The sequence below is a fragment of the Drosophila albomicans genome, chromosome X, assembly GCF_009650485.2.
Source record: "Drosophila albomicans strain 15112-1751.03 chromosome X, ASM965048v2, whole genome shotgun sequence".
Lineage (NCBI taxonomy): Eukaryota > Metazoa > Arthropoda > Insecta > Diptera > Drosophilidae > Drosophila > Drosophila albomicans.
The window spans coordinates 8,225,438-8,239,433 of record NC_047627.2 but is presented as its reverse complement, the minus strand read 5'-3'; the positions used below and the strand labels follow the sequence as shown (position 1 = coordinate 8,239,433).

Here is a 13,996-nt window from a genome sequence, read left to right as displayed (position 1 = left end):
GCTGTCGATTCCTTCCTCGACCATTTGCACAGTCAATATTTTGTGTGCGCTGTGAGCTCCATTTTCAAGTGTTCATCATTGTGCGCTGCTGCTTAATGGCCGCTCATTTATTTCATTGACAGGCGTTTCATGTTTTTTCCTCACTCTCTGTCTCCCTGACTCTTTGTCTATTATTTTCAGTGCTGTTTTTCATGGTGCAAAAGCCTTGGCTTTGGACAGGACTTTGCATTCAGTTGGCGGCTAAAGTGTGCAAATTAGTTGATTTTCATGTTGTTTGATTTGGCAGCCTCGAGTGAAAAATGAAGTGCGTTTAGTTGCTAAATTGCCAAGTCTTATGATGGCCAATTGAAGGCGTCGCTTTAGTATATAGATAGCTGCTGGTTAGGAGTAATTTGAGTAGCTCCAAATCAATAAAAAATAACAAAAAAACAGCAAAAAAAAAAAAAAACCAAGCGAACCGCTTAACAATTTGCAGCATCGCACCATCGATTGACCCGGAAAAACAGAAATGAATACCAATATAAATGTTGCTTATTTCGCGATAATTAAATTTATTGTATTTTATTTACAGCAACGACGCAACGCGGCAACTTGCGACTGCAGCCTGAGTTATTGGTGGCGTCTCGTAATTGATAATATTGAATGCAGCGCATTGCCAAGCGAAATCCATTAGTGAGTATAAATTAAGTCCTGAATAAATCATTAAAAAAAAAAAAAATAAAACACATCTCGTCGCGAGATGTTTGGCTGGGAAATCTTTTCTGGCTTGCTTTCACGTCTCGTTTTTCTCTGTGATATAGGCATAAGGGCACGGCGACAGCAACAACGACAACGACAACGACGACCCATTTCAATTCAATAAAGTTAAAACTGATTACACAGGTGAAATCGATGTCTGCTGTGGCTGTCTGTCTGCCTGTCTGTCCGTCTGTCCATCTGTCTGTCTGTGTGCGTACGCTTTAATTGAAGCTTTTACATTTGGCTTTGTGGCAAACGATAATAATTAATAATTGAAGGCGCTGTCCCCAAATGGCCCCAAGTTCTCTCTGTCTGTGTGTCTGTGTGTGTGTGTGTGTTGGCCACTCGTTTCCGACCACGTTACAACATCAACAATCAATGCATTGCATTTCTACGTTCTACGAAATTGAAAACGAAATGTCTTCAAACCGCAAAAAGAAAGCTCAATACGAAAGAGCAAACAAAATGGTAATTTGTTTTCGTCTACTTTGGCGACGGCTTTGTAATTGCTGTTGGTTAGCTAAGCTCAGCCCTCTGTCCTGCAAAACACTTTATAAACCGCAGACAATTTCACCATTTGGTCTTCTTGTTACACTCGCTACCCATAGGGTAGAAGGGTATTATAACTTTGTGACTCCAGAATGTAAACTGCCTAAGGAATCATTTTTGACCCCATAAAGTATATATATTCTTAAGAGTCGATATAACCACGTTTTCTCTGTTTAATATACTGCAAAAAATACTAAGATATTCAAAATATAGCCTTCGATATATTTTATTATATACTGAATATAGATTTTTGTATATTTCAGACTTTGGTCAATTTTCAAATATACCAAATATAGCCACCTGGATATTTTAGTATATTTTCAGTACATTAATCAGACAGACATGTCTATAACGCATAGACTGTTGACGCTATACAAAAATATACCAAATAGAGCCTTTCACATATATTCATATTTTAGTATGTTTAATATACTGCAAAAAATACTAAGATATTCAAAATATAGCCTTCGATATATTTTATTATAAACTGACTATAGATTTTTGTATATTTCAGACTTCGGTCAATTTTCAAATATACCAAATATAGCCATCTGGATATTTTAGTATATTTTCAGTACATTAATCAGACAGACATGTCCATAACGCATACACTGTTGACGCTATACAACAATGTACCAAATATAGCCTTTGACATATTTTAGTATTTTTCCCAATACATTCATTTGGTATATTTAAAGAATAGAATACTATCATGTTTTGCTTTTATTCAAAAAGTGGTTGGCGACTGAAGCTTTTCTACTTGTTCTTGCTGTTTATATTTGTGTATATATCATGTTTACATATTTAAATGTTTATATAGAAGCGCTGCTCTGACTGAGCGGGGATTTACAATATTATAATTTACGACTTTTTGACAAATTATCGGCATGGCTTGTCCAAATAAAGCGCATGCATAAATTTTGTAATCGCAATAAGCGCAAATTTCAATAAATTAATCATTGCAAGACGTCTGACAGCATGAAGCGTCGCGTGGACGCGGGGGAAATGAGGGGCAACAACGTGCCACAATAAGCGGTTTATACTCGGCCTCGTTCTGGTTCTCATTCCCATTCTCCTCTCCATTTCATTTTTATGAGCAGCTTCAGCAACAGGCTTTGCCATGTTGGACCCCTGGACTCCGTCCTCTCTCTCCCCCACTCTTCCTCTTGGTATTTTCCTTTTTTTTTTTATTCTACTAACAACACTGTTAAAATGTTCTAAAATCAAATGTTTACGCACACCAAATGCGATGAAGAGGGAGCACAGGAAACGGATGCTTAGTTATGCTGAGTCGTGTCGAGTCATGTAGCAACAGCTGTTGTTTAGGCCATGTTTTGAGCCCTGTCATTAGGGCCAGCAACTGTTTCTGTTTCTGTTGCTGTTTGTGATTTTGTGTTTTTTTTCGAGTCTGAAATTGGCTTAAAGTGCAACAGCTTATCGAAATGCCATCGATTTATATATTTACAAAAATATGTTAAAATTTGACAAATTGCAAAGCTGCATTTTAAGTTTATGGAAATGTATGCGATAATTCAATGTCTTAGCCAATAGCATATTTATTGTGCTAATATTATCTATGTGGCATTTTGTGTTGTTCAGTGAAATGATGCGAAGTTTTATTTAAAGCTAAATCAATGCTTAATGTTTGTGCGACATTCGTTTGTATTTAAAAAGCGTTAACAATTAAGCAGCTGTTAAATGGTTTTTGGCTTCAAGCTTGTTGCCCACTGTGCCACATGCCACATGGGCAACAGTTGCCCTTGTTGCTGCCGCCTTCCCCTCAGAAAACGAAGCGAAGCATGAAGTGGGAAGCGGAGGCTGCTGTGCAATTAAATTTGTTAGTGGCACACTTAACGGGAAATCGCCTTCGGTCGTACAAATGCCCGGAACCAAGACACACTTGAGGCTGCCTGGAGGCAGCTGTGATTGTGGCATGGGGCATAGAGTGTGGGGCATGGGCAAAAGGCAGCTGGCAGCAAATTGATGTGTCCTTATCAATTTCCGTTTCATTTGACATTCAGGAAATTGTTGACTGTCATTTTATTTTATTATATATAATTTTTTTGTTCAATTTTGTTACTTTTCTTTTAATTCTTAACTTACTAATTATTATTATTTTTTGTCTTTGTGTTTAGTGGATATCTTTGTGGGGCAGTCAGACAGTGACTGCAACTAATCATGGCGATAGCCAGCTAAGCAAAAATCTTTTTGGCACAGCAGCAAAAATGTTTAAATGAAATTCGCATGCGATTTTCGAAGAGTAGATTTTTAGTTGCCCAATATCCATTTGGCAAACGCATCCAAAAAGCCAAACATAATCATCGGCTTCGTAGGTAGCAAATAAGAAACAAAAACAAAAGACATACAAATGGAAATGGAAATGGAATTGGAAAGTCAACGGAGAGGAGGAGAAAGAGGGGTGGCAAAGTAATTGCTGTTTGGGCAGGCAAACCTTATTTCTTGTCGTCGTTGTGGCTTCGGCATTTGCGGCAAAAGTCAAACAAAAACTGTGCCATATATTATGTCAGAGGCGTCAGATAAGCGGCCAGACAACTACCATATACATACGTCTCTTCCACTCTCTCTCTCTCCCTCTTTCTTTGCATTTCTTTCTCTCTGGCAGGCGAATGTAAATCTGCTGCAAAATTGGTTTCTTCTTTTGAAAATGCGATTACAACTTGATGAGCCGCCATACAGTGGCAGCCAAAAGTAGCTCAACAAGGGCGCAACATAAAAATACACAAAAATACACAAAAATCACAAAAACAAAATTAAAGTCAAACAAAAAAATTACCCGCAATAAGCTGAGCACAAGTGCCAGGAAAGTACTATATGAAAACACTTCCATCATTTGGCAAACGGATCATATTATCATCATAGATGAAACTCTTTCAAGTTACCGAGTTACGAAGCACAGCCAAGATCAAAGTTATGGCCAAATCTCGCTTAACGAAATAACGCTAAACTTGTAGAGGCGCATAAAATGAATGTAATCCATTTATTTAAGCTTTGTTGTCACATTTTCCACCCTTAACACACACACACACACACACCCAGAGAGAATTCTCTGGCAAGGAATCCCATAAATTATAAATATGAGACAGAGCTGCGACAGTTCCATCTTCGTCTCGCATCTGCAATTCGAAATGGTTCAAATCCTTGTCCAACGACAGTTCCTTCAGTTCTGCTCTGCTAGACAGCGGGCCATGGCCAACTTCTCTGACTGGGGACAGTAATCAGATGATTTGCATGCAACTTGTGGCAAATGATTTCAAATAGCCGCAGACACAGTCTGCCAGGTGAATTCTAATGTCACACGCAGCACAGTGGACAAAAGTCTGAGTAGCATACGATTAAATGCAGTGGTAATTCATATTATTATTATTATTATTGATGATTTAAAGGTAAATATATACTTTTTAATTTTATATGTAAAAGCTTCTTCTAAAAAAATAAAATGTGTATTTAAATACACTGAAATTCTCATGATATGTTTATTTCTTAAATGTTTATCTTCGGATCTGTCATCACACAAAATGCATCTTAGCATACGATTAAATGCAGTGGTAATTCATATTATTATTATTATTATTGATGATTTAAACGTAAATATATACTTTTAAATTTTAAATGTAAAAGCTTCTTCTAAAAAAAATAAAATGTGTATTTAAATACACTGAAATTCTCATGATATGTTTATTTCTTAAATGTTTATCTTCGGATCTGTCTTCACACAAAATGTTGGATTAAAGCATCATCATAGTTAATTGAGCTTTCTATTGATTAAAACGCAAATTTCCAATGGTAAATGTATTTTTTGCAAATGACTAATAAATTGTGTTTTAGTTAGTCATTGCTTATAAATTTTTATTAGTAAGGGGTTGCTTTCAAGCGAGATCTACAAATTATGTTCATTAAATTACTGGTATATAGTATATAACATATATAGGGTTTAACAAATATAACAAATTGTTAGTCTTACACTTAAATAGTTTAATTTTAAATTTTAAAGCTTATTTGACCACTGTACAAGGGTTGGCTTGAGGTAAAGTTTTAAAGAGGTTGCAGGCTGGGAAATTGTGGCAAGGAGGGCATCAACAGCATCGGCATTGGCAGCAGCAGTAGTTGGATTTAGGTTCGTAGGCAAAACTTAGAAGTACTTGCGAGTATTATATCTTTAAGCTGGAGTGCCTGGCCGCTGCACTTAAAGGCCAGAGTTGCTGTCAGTTCGCAATTAAAGTAGTTAATTAACCGCAGGAACAATTAAGGCATGCAACATACCGCATACCATCTATCTACTGACTGCACTCTCTTTCTCTCTCTCTCTCTCTCTCCGCATCTCTGGCCCTGTCAAGTTGCATATTTAAAAGGCTGGTGAGCGATTCAGAGTAGCAGTGAAGAGGTCCTTGTTGAGGTCCTTCACTTAGTCAGTGCAATGAAATGTGCAGAGAATACTTTCTAATTAGAAAAGCAAAACGACCACATTTTCATTCTACCCCTGTCTCCTGTCCCCACCCCCGCCTCACTCATTCACTCACTCCCCCTATTCACTCAGTCTAACCAACCCCAATCCTATTTGCCTTTCACCCCTTTGGCACACACACACACACACACACACATTCATTTGCAGAGGCACAACAAATATTTAACGAAATTATAAATGTACACAAGTGAAATTTATAACAAACTCAACGTTGATGCTGATAATGATGTTGCTGCTCATCATGATGATGAAGATGAAGACATGAAAGCATTCATTACTCATTTTCCAAGATGAAAAGCACAACGTGAAGAAGTGCAAAAAGGAGGAAATGAAATAAAAGTAAGGGAAGTAAGTGAAGTTTTGCTTAGTTCCAAAAAGTGCGCAACATTTCTAGAGTTGTGTGCTCCACTTGAGTCGCAGTCAGTCTCCATTCTCCACACTCTCCACTCTCCACACTCGACTCTCAACGCTAGTCTCCGTCCCCCAAAGGGGGAAGATGCTTGCTTCTCAGTCGCTTTCAACGCAAAACAATTAAAAACCGTAAATGTCCCCACATGACAAAGTGTGAACTTAATTTCATTTTTGTAATTTACAAACGCAACAACAGCAACACCAACAACACCAACAACAACAATAGTAACAACCACAACAAGAACAACTAGTTGGACAACGAAAAAAGAGATGTGCAAGGGAACGTTGATAATGGGCCAGCCAAATATTGTAGGGAGGGGAGAATGGAGAGACTGAGGAGCCAACTAAATACAAATGAAAATGCTTTTGTAATGCCACAAAAACTACGCAGCAACCAGCAGAGAAGAGGGGAGCAGAAAGAGAGGGGAAGAGAGAGAGAGAGAAGCAGAGCAGTGGACAAGGCAAGGCAAGCAACCAGTTGCCAGAGAGGAGCATTCAGAATAACGAGCAAAACGTAGCACGAATGAAAGTAATTTTCTAAATACTTAGGTATACACACACACACACACACATACATGCATACATGTATACCCACTGTGCGTGTGTGTGTCTCCCTGTAAGTGTGCTGGCCATTTTTCAAAGCTTAATTTCCAGAAACAAGTAGCAAGTACTTGGCATTAGTAAAAAGAGATTCAACCAAAAAGAAAACGAAAATAAGACAACACACAAAAAAACATGAACACCACAATAACAATTGAAACCAGAAAGAGTATAATGCTCGACTAAGAAATACCCTAAATAAAGCAAAGTAATTCAAGGATATGAATACCCTAAAATTATCAAAGAAATTTAAAGTTTTGAAATCGCATTTAGTGAGATAAAAAATATATACAAGGTATATACATAAATCAACAAAATATAATATCTTTAAATAATAAATTCCCATAATAAATATGAATTTCCCTTTGATTATATTACGTATACGCAGATCAAAGACCATTATATAATAGTTTCTCAAATGTAGTAAAAAACTTAAGCAACAAATGAAAAAATTAAGTAAGCAAACACAAAAAAAAAATCAAGAAATTATATAAAATTCTACAACAATAATACAAATTTCATACTTATTACTTATGTATACGCTGAACGAGCCAGTTCAACATGAGTTTCTCAACGAGTTGAATGCTTTTGTATGCATTACTAATACACATTTATGTGTTGTTTGGCATGCTTAGCTTTTGTTCAATTTAAAAATTAAAAAAGTACATCAACTTCGAATTGGAAGATGTCCCTGAAAGAAGCTCAATCGATTTGCCAAAGAGTCAGCTTAGAATAGAGTTGAAGAAGTGAAGCGAAGTGAAGCAAAAGATTGATACCAGCTGCGCAGTTTCAATTATTAGTTTCCTGAATATCCTGCCACTTATGTACATATATGTAGATGGCAGAGCGTAGCACTTAAAATGCATTGCCGAATGCTGCAGCAGTCACCAGCTCTAATCAAAAAACTACGCTGAGACTTGCGCTCAAACGAAGGCTGAAAGGGCTGGAAGGATTCGCTACAAATTACCAAAGCACTCGACTTCCGCTCAACAAAACGCATCAACGTTGCAATTGCCCTTAGAAAGGCTGAGGAGAGATATACGCAGAGAGAAAGAGTTTCAGTGCAGTGCATACAAATTGTCGGCACCATGTGTGTGTTGGTGTGTGCTTTGAAGTGTGCTGCTTTCTGTGTGTGTGTGTGTGTGTTGTTTTGACGCAACCTTCAGAGGCTGGCATTACGCATACGCCACGTTCGCCACGACGTCTGGGTACTGCGGCTTTGCGTGCACAAATGAAGTTAGTGCTGCACTTAGGTGACTCCATCGCCAAACTCCAACTGAGACTACGACTTTGACTGAAGCCCCACTTGGCAGCCAAGTGGCGCGTTTAAACGCGTTGCGAGCCAAGTCGAACTAACAAACAGTTTGACAGTCAGACAGCCAGACTGTCTCTCTCTGTCTATCTCTCTCTCTCTCTCTCTGTCTATCTCTCTCTCTTTCGGTCTCTGTCGAGCTGCGCGGTTAGCCAGCTGGCTGGCACAGGATGCTCATGAAACATTCATTAAGGACATTGTGTATTTCCGCTTTTAGTTTTTATCATACGTCGTGCAACATTTCGCAAAACAGCAACCGCTACCTGTGCAAAGAGACGTTTAAAGCATGCTTCCCCCACACTCCTATTCTCTTTCTCTCTCTTGTTTTCACTTCTCTTTATCATTGTGTCCATATGAAAAGTGAACTCAAAAATGCGGTCAGGATGCACACAGCAGGACAACGATATGATACAAATGTTTGTCTGCTTGTGTATTTAGCTAGCATTCGTTTTGGCATTGCGTTCAAAGCAAAAAACTCCCGCTCGTTACGTTCTCTTTCTATCTTTCTCTGTACTTGGGGTCAGTGCTCGGCAAAGTATTGAAACCTTGACGTTCAGCTGCCACATGCAAATGCTATCAAATTCGCAATATCGAGAGCTGCACTTCATACACATTATGTTCTTACTGCAACTGCAACTTCAGCTCAGCTCAGCTCAACTGAACTCAACGGGTAACTGGCAAATGTATGGATTTGTGGTCGCCAATGATTGCCCTTGGGTTTTTGACCAAGGGATTGAGTAAACTCTTAAGTGAAAGATCCTTTCATCTTTTTCATCCCGCTATGCGACACACACACACACACACAAAACTTTCAACTCAAATTGCTGGGAATAAGCTCGCATAAGCAAAAAAGTTGGGCGAAACAAAAACCCTAAAAGCTGAACACATTAAATTAACTGAAATTAGGTAAAGCTATTGTTAAAGTTCTCGAGAATCATTGTACTTTCGAAATGTTAAAGTCGCCAGCTTATGGCAAAGTAATAGAAAAGAGATTTCGTGTATAAATTAGATTATCATTTTGCTGCTTTGATGTGATTTGATTTGTTTGGGAGTTTTCTTTGAAACCGAAACCATACTATTATTCGACATCACTAGAGATAAATAAAAATCATTTCAATTAGTAAAACAACTCAATTTAATCAGTATATTTTATATTTTATTATATGTATGGAAAATTTCAATTGTTATATTTTAGTATTTAAATTACTTTTGAAACTTTTTAAATAATTGTAATTCAATAACTTTATTATAATAGTTTTTATTAAATTGAAATACCATTTTTTTATTAGCATTATATTAGAACAAAATGCAACTGATTATTATTATTATTTATGCTTAATATATTAACATTGTATGTATAATCTAAGCATTTAGATTACTTCTTTAAAAACTTTTCTTTCGAAAACAACTTTAAATCAGTGTGAATTGTGTCATTTGTTGAAAGAGAATGAGATACTTATTTAGTAGATGACGTTGCAGAGCGGGAGAGAGAGATCGGAAACTTTAATCTGCTGGCGTTAAGTGTATGACAATAATAAACATTTAAATGTTGCTTCAAGTTGCGCTTTAACTGTTATTGTCACTTTTGAAAAAGCAACTTAAAGCTTATGCCGAAATGCGAGAAACTTTTGTGATCTCTTCTAATGTTCTATGTAACAGTAGTGTCTCCTTTTATCAGTCAGATTCCTCTCTCTCTCTCTCTCTCTAACACACTCTATATTGTAGTTCAGTTTATGCTGTGAAGTGCATTCAGCTCGAAATGTGTGCACTACACTTCGTGCTATTGCTGTTTTTGCAGTTGTTATGAGTCAAACTTTGCACTGCAACTTCTTATCAAAGTCTTGCCCGAAACAGGCGAGTTCATAATGAAGCCGGAGAAAGAGCGTGAGATGAGGGCCGAGCAAATAATTAGAACTCACATTTGGTCAGCTCGTGAAGTTCGTGGCCAAAGGAAAGCGTATCCACAACACAGACTTCATTGTTGTTCGTAATTATGTTCAATATATAAAGAAAGCAAGAGAACTTAAAAGAATACTCTAAAATTGATTAAAAATAATAATAATAATAATAATAATAATAATAATAATAATAATAATAATAATAATAATAATAATAATAATAATAATAATAATAATAATAATAATAATAATAATAATAATAATAATAATAATAATAATAATAATAATAATAATAATAATAATAATAATAATAATAATAATAATAATAATAATAATAATATCAAACTACCCCACATAAGCTGCTTAAATTCAAGGATACAACACTACGAAAAAAGTTCAACTGAAATTCGAGAATCATCAACTAGTTACAAACACATACGACACATGCACATACACACACACACACACACATGCATGGGCATAGAAAGCAAAGTTTGTCCTTCATGCAACAACAGCAACAACAAGTTTTGCGGTTGTGCTCGATGGCATTGTCGTTGTCGTTGTTGACAGGCGTGGCAAAAGAGCAACAAAAAAACAAAAAAAAAAAAAAACAAGAAAAAAGAATTCAATAAAAAGTGGCAAAACGTGAAGTTGCCAAGCATTAGGCAAAAGTGTCAGGGCAACAACGATGAGTGCAACTGCGAGTGCAACTGCAACAAGAACAACAATCATCCAGAACTCAAGTAATTTCATTGTTGTTCGAATAGTTTGCCGCCTTTTGTCGTGCACTTATTTATTATTTGGCTAATTCGCGCGTTGCCAAAGTGGCTTTTCAAACAATAACAATATAAAAGTAAAGAGTAACAATAACAACAGTTAGCGAAAGCAAAAAAAGCAAAAAAAAAAAAAAATAGAAAAGAAGAAACAGCGGAAAGTCGAGCATAAAATACACAACAAAAAAAGGAACGAGAAACCGAGGAAAACGTGGCAAAGAAACTTTGCTGTCCAAGTGGCGTCCGGCGCGTCGCCTTGTGGCAGCGTCGTCGTTGCTTGCACCCTTGCTCCCGATTTGCCTGCTGCCTGCTGCCTCGCAATCCAATTCTATTTCACATTTGCACAAACTTTAAACAATGCCCACAATGCGATAGAGACAGCAACGGCAACAGCAACAGCAAGAGAGCAAGCGAAGTGCGGATAACTTTGGCAGCGCCTAGAAAACTTTTCGCAGCGGGCAACAGTCAGCGAGGCACTTGCAGTTGCAACTGGAAAAGAAGCTGCTGCAACTTGCAACTAATTTGTCTTTGCTTTTCATTTTGGGGCGTGGCTTGGCAACTGCAACTGCAACTCCCGCATCTTTATCCTCTCCATTCCACTGTCCACTTTTGCTCGTGTCTCGTGTGTCACTTTGGCTTTTGTTTACAGCTGATTGTATTTAGCTTTTGTTTTTGGCCCGGGCGCAAGTTGTCACGTCGTTGTTGCGGCCTAATGAATTGAAAGTTAAGCCACTCCACCTCCACCTCCACCTCCACCTCCACCTCTACTTCCACTTCCAGTTAAGCCTTCTTCATTCATTCATTCATTCATTTGCTCGTCTTTTCATTGCATTTCGCCTTGTTATTGCATTAATCCGCTCCCTTTGCCTCCCCTTTTGCTTGCCTTGTTGGCTGACTTGGGCTCTGCTTTCCCCAAGTTGCAAATAAATACAAAATATTATTTCAAAGTTTAGCAAATTCATTTTGCCACCATTTTCCTAAGGCTAGGAATAGCATGTCTCCTTTTTTTTCGTAGCCAAATTACATTTTATTTGGCGTGTTAATCAAATTTTTCTGGCCTTGCTTTTGGACTCGACGAGTTTAATGTTTGCAATAGCAACTGCTCTTCAATGTTGCACTAGTCAAACATAGCAAATATTTAAAACTATATATCTGAGATAGCCAGCAGCTTGAATAATCTCATGGCTACTAAAATCTATTTCAATTTTTCGCATACGTGGATTATTTTTCTGTCATAAATTCATACAGATTTAATGACATTGTTTTGCAATTCCTGCGTGGAATATATATTATTTAATATAATTTAATTTGTCGTAATAAATAAGACATGGAAAATACACATAGATAGTTATTCAAGAAATTTCGATTTATGCCATGAGTACATTTTTGTTTTTAATTTAGGACATTCAAGTCAAAAAGTTTGTAAAATTATACGTTTTGGATTGGATTGACTTTAATAATATCTTTTACATCAATACAATCATCCAAGTTGTTCGTGCTTTCCCTTCAAGAATGATTGAAAGATAATATTCTTTATTAGTTCATTTGTTTATAAAATGTTTAATTCATAAATCAATAATAAAACGTGAAATAAAAAGTTATTTAATTACGTTAACTGAAATTTTATTTCTTTTTATTCTTACTTACATTAATCATTATATTTTCGATCTCTATAATATTCACTTCTAGAATTGAGCACATTTTCTTAAGCTAATACATTTTTTTAAATTAATTTAAACAGAATGATAGTTTATTAATTATTTATTTATATTGCAATCAACTATTAATTTCCCTTCGTGAATTAAATTTAATTGCTTACAATTTTATTTTCTTTAATATTTATTTAACATTTCTTCTAGACTTCAATTGAGGAAAACAGCTAAACTAATTTTGAATTGATTTAAATATACGAATTTATTTGATATATTCCTTACTTGATTGCTGAGAATAGAATTTCTTTTATTTCATATTCATGCATATTAATATAAATAAAGGTTTCTTTATTTTCTAAAAAGATTCTCTTCCTGACTCCCATTTGGAGAAACTAGATAATATTATTTTCAATATAAGAATATATTTTAATTCTATACTTTATTACTTTGAATATAATTTTGTTTCATTTGATATTCATTTATATTAAAATCAATGAGTTCATTCGAACTGCGAAGACACTCGATGCTTGAATTCATTTGAGGACATTCTCATGAGCTACGCTTATTGAATATGCTACGCTTTCTGGCAATGTTGCCACTCAAGATGCGACGTTGTATTATATGCTTTGAGGGGGTCTCGTGGTAATCCTGTAAAGCTCTTGCGCTGCGCCACACAGCTCAGTTGCTTAGGCTTATTCGATTTTGTGGTTAAGCATACAATAAATTAGGCAATTTTGTGGGCAACTGTGGGCCTCCAATCAGCCAATTCCACAACGACATAGCCGCATCGCCACATCTTCACATTGACTTCCGTGAGCAAATGCATGAATCAATGCACCAAATGTGCTAATACTCCGTATCGCATCGTATCGCATCGCATCGCATCGCAGCTTTGGGGCAACGCATTTTGGGGAGCATTGTCACTGGCCAACAATGATGATATTGGTGGCAATGGCAATGGCAATACAGCAGTAGCTAGCCAAGCGTGTAGCGTATGGTTCCCACTCCTCTTGCTCCCTTTGGCACTTAACATAAATTGAAACTGTGCCCAGCTAGTGCCGTCAACTTCATCATCATCATTGACAACATCATCATCGTCATCGTGGTGAACGTTGTCGAAGCTCATCGATAACTGGATTTGCAGCAAACAAATCGACGGCACACTTGAACACGCCACGCAGCAATCACACTCCCCGCACTTCCGTTCCTCCCCTCGCCATTCTGTTTGTGGGGCGGAAAGTGAACTGTCGGGAGGGAATTGCTAACTTATGACGCCGGCGCGTGTGTTTTTCGGCAACTTCATTATCGATTGCTGATCCATTGGATTAGAGTAGACAATAGCAACAAGGCGTTTGCTCCCCTCTTTTTGCTTCCCTGCCTCCCTCATCGAGTCCTTGGCCACTTCCGTTGCGGCGCACAAATTTGTCCACAAATTAACACAAAGCGCCCAGCACAATGTGAAGAGACGGCAGCAGCAGCGGCAGAGGAAACAAGCAGCAGGCACCTAAATTGTTCTAGTTAGCATTTAGGCCTGAGCTTTTGTGGGGTGCGCAGGTCCTTCTTGGACCACACACACACAC

At 37.1% G+C, this 13,996-nt stretch overlaps 1 long non-coding RNA gene across 1 annotated transcript in view; it reads left to right on the top strand.

Annotated features, from left to right (window-relative positions):
• The first annotated feature begins 569 nt into the window (after positions 1–569).
• Positions 570–13,996, top strand: part of LOC127565278 (uncharacterized) — a 93,813-nt gene continuing 80,386 nt past the window's right edge. Inside the window, exon 1 of the long non-coding RNA XR_007954647.1 lies at positions 570–672. This is a non-coding gene — a long non-coding RNA (uncharacterized LOC127565278). The remainder of the gene's footprint in view (positions 673–13,996) is intronic.